This window comes from Nannospalax galili, unplaced genomic scaffold (genome assembly GCF_000622305.1).
Source record: "Nannospalax galili isolate Female #2095 unplaced genomic scaffold, S.galili_v1.0 scaffold54, whole genome shotgun sequence".
In the NCBI taxonomy this organism is placed as follows: Eukaryota; Metazoa; Chordata; class Mammalia; order Rodentia; family Spalacidae; genus Nannospalax; species Nannospalax galili.
The window spans coordinates 5,434,430-5,437,900 of NW_008341028.1; the positions used below are offsets into that span (position 1 = coordinate 5,434,430).

Consider the following 3,471-nt stretch of genomic DNA (forward strand, 5'->3'; position numbering starts at 1 on the left):
AAAAAAAAGTTCATTTCTTTGTGCAAAACCTTCCAATAGCTTCTTAGAGCCAAGGCCTGGAAGTAAACTGAAACAAGACTAACACTAACTTTTAGCTTTGTATGGAGAACAAGCTGGCTAACAGGTGGAAGGGATATGAGTTCAAGGAATTTTTAAATTTTTACTTTGTGTCTGTATGTGTATGTGTGTGGGTGCACTAGTGCCATGGCATTCAGGTAGTGCAAAACCTTCCAATAGCTTCTTAGAGCCAAGGCCTGGAAGTAAACTGAAACAAGACTAACACTAACTTTTAGCTTTGTATGGAGAACAAGCTGGCTAACAGGTGGAAGGGATATGAGTTCAAGGAATTTTTAAATTTTTACTTTGTGTCTGTATGTGTATGTGTGTGGGTGCACTAGTGCCATGGCATTCAGGTAGAATTCAGAGGACAACTTGTGGGAGTTGGTTCCCAGGGATTGAACCCAGGCTGTCTGGCTTGGTGGAGGGCACTTTTACCTGATGAGTCATCTCAATGGCCCATGTCTCCTTTCATATTTGACACCACCTGATCTGAAAAGGACAAAACTGATGAGATAGAGGGGCAAATGTTAAATGTTCTAAAGCAGGCTTCCAGTCGTGCTTCCATGCATTTCCTCAGAGCCTGCCCTTCTCAACAGTGCAAACTGTACATCTTATCATGTTTAACTCCTGGTTAAAATGTTTTAATCTCATTTCTTTCTGTAAAAAGAATACTGTTTTCGGGGCATGGTGGTACACGCCTTTAATCCCAGCACCTGGGAGGCAGAGGCAGGTGGATCTGTGAGTTCAAACCCAGCCTGGTCTACACAGTGAGTTCCAGACTAGCTGGGGCTACAGGGAGACCTTGTCTCAAAAAGACCAAAAAAAAAAAAAAAAAAAAAAAAAAAGAATATTGTTTAAGGCTGGGTGTGGGGGCACACAACCTTTAATCCCAGCACTCAGGAGGCAGAGGCAGGTGGATCTCTGTGAGTTCAAGACCAGCCTGGTCTACATAGTGAGTTCCAGGCCAGCTGGGGCTACGAGGAGACCCTGTCTCAAAAAGACCAAAAATAAATAAATTACCCACCTTCTCAATCCCTGGCATACCAGGTTTTTATTGGGTTTATTTTTTGAAACAGGGTCTCATTCTGTGGATAAGGCTGAACTCAAGCTCAAGGAAATTCTGCCTCAGGCTTCTGAGTGCTAAGATACAGACATAAGTCACCATGCCTGTCTAGGACACGTTTTAAAAATGTGGGAACGGGCTGGAGATGGCTCAGTGGTTAAGAACACAGGTTGTTCTTGCAGAAGACCTGGGTTCGAATCCCAGCACCCACATCGCATCTAAAAACTGTCCGTAACTGCAGTCCCAGGGGATCTGATAGCTTCTTCTGACTTCCAAGGGCATTGCATGACACAGGTGCACTTACCTACATGCAGGCAATACACACATACACATAAAATAAAAAAAGTTTAAAAAAATTGTTTTAATGTGGGAATAACTAAAAATATAAACTCTATGGTAGGTGCTGGCTGTAGTTAACAAAACAAGCTTGGTCTTCACTTTAGTAAATATACAGTGTAGCTAGAAAGATACAAATAAGCTTAGAAGATCTGTCAAAGGACAGGAAGTACTAAGCAGTGTCTAGATGCTTCCAAAGTCAGAAATGTGAGAGGCTAACATGGAGAAATCAAGCTGGTTCTGATCTGGAAGCTTCATCCCTACTGGCCAGCTTTCTTACTGCTGGAAGGTGCACTATACATAATAACAGAGGAGAAAAGTAATCATCAATCTCACCCAGCTGTAAACTCTGCAAGCTACAATAATGACCAGCCTGGCAAGATATGCCCACTGGTCCAATAGTGGCACAAATGTCCTGGGAGTAACCACTTTCTGACTGGATTTAAGGTCTGCTCCATAAGATGAAACCCATACCTGGCACTGTTATCAGGGCCAAGAACTTATGGCTAGACAAAGTCATAGGCCCTAGGAGAGAAACTACTAGTACTCTGCTAAACGAAAGTATCAGATTCCTAATGACTTATCATTAAACCTATAGATTAGTACATCTCTCAACCCACATCAGAAAGCTTCTTTTGCAGTAGATGGTAATGAACAAAGAGACCTACAACTGGTCAGGGTGCAGAGAATGAGACTGCAAAATTCTCAGCCCTAAACGTGACACCTATGTCACACCATCTCCTAAGGTTCAGGGACCATTGGAGAAAAGGGGGCAGAAAGATTTTAAGAGCCAGAAGCAGTAACAAAAAAAAAAAAAAAAAAAGCAGTATTTTTCAGACACAACAGGGCAGACACACGTGTGAACTCAGCCGTTGTGACAGCATGCACAAGACTGGGGTAAGCTCAAGCCAAACAAACCCCCACCATGGAGAGGGAAGGTAAACATGAAACCCCAGGCCTAGCTGAGGATCTATTGGTGATTAATTTCTAGGAGGTGGTTAGTTTTAAGAGTGTGGCCCCAGTAGGTTGACCAAGCTCCAGTGGGTGGCCCCACACCTGAGAATATATGGGCAGCACAAATTGGACTCAATTGGTTTTTGGTTTTTCTTTAAATATGGGACACTTCATGAATTTGCACGTCACCCTTGCACAGGGGCCATGCTAATTTTCTCTGTATTGTTCCAGTTTTAGTATATGTGCTGCCAAAGTGAGCACAACCCACTGGGTTTTTAAAAAGACAGAGTTGGATGAGTAGTGGAGAGGAGTGAACCTGGGTGTGTATGAACATGATCAAAACACATTGTATGAAATTCTCAAAGAATTTTTAAAAAATGGGGGTAGGGGTAAGAAATACCTAAAAGTTTTGAGAAATAAAAAGAAACAATGGCACCCAGAGCATATGTGGAGTAATTCAGCTTTGCTAACAGAGACATCAGTTCAAAGAATTGGTGAAGGTAGAGCCACAGTTGGTGGGATTTGAGTTCCATTTGACAAATCCTAATTGTTCTTCCAGACACAGCCAGGCTACCTACATGGTACGTACTTCACCCGCACTATTATTATAATGTACTGACGTTTGTGTCTGCTTCTCCGAGTGGTTAAGATTCTTGAAAAGCTTAGTCTGTGCCCCCAGTGTCAGGTTCCATTTAGGTATTTTCAATAATGTATTTAATATAAGCTCTAGTAAAACTTTGTGGCTGGGATCTACAACTGGGAGGGACAGAAAAGTGCCAAGTATTAACCGATCCTGGAATAAAGCAGCTTGCTTTTAAAATGGCACCATCCTGGCTATTCTTGTTACTGTCTGTGCAGTGTGTCTGCAATGCTGCAGTATGTACACAGTACCACAGTGGCTTTCATTTAGTCCTTTCATTTAATTCAAATGCCAAAACGTAAGATCCAAGATCCAAGTCATAACTGTACTCAGTTGTGTTTTGTCTCCCGATACATTTTTGAAGATTACTTTTAATACATTTAGAAACTACACCAAGTTTTACTCTAAAAAAAGGGAA

At 41.9% G+C, this 3,471-nt stretch overlaps 1 non-coding gene across 1 annotated transcript; it reads right to left on the reverse strand.

The window, feature by feature from the left end:
• Positions 1-2,567: 2,567 nt before the first annotated feature.
• LOC115070946 lies at positions 2,568-2,674 on the reverse strand. Its single transcript, XR_003850054.1, has one exon. It is a non-coding gene; the product is annotated as a U6 spliceosomal RNA (small nuclear RNA).
• Between the last annotated feature and the right edge of the window lie 797 nt (positions 2,675-3,471).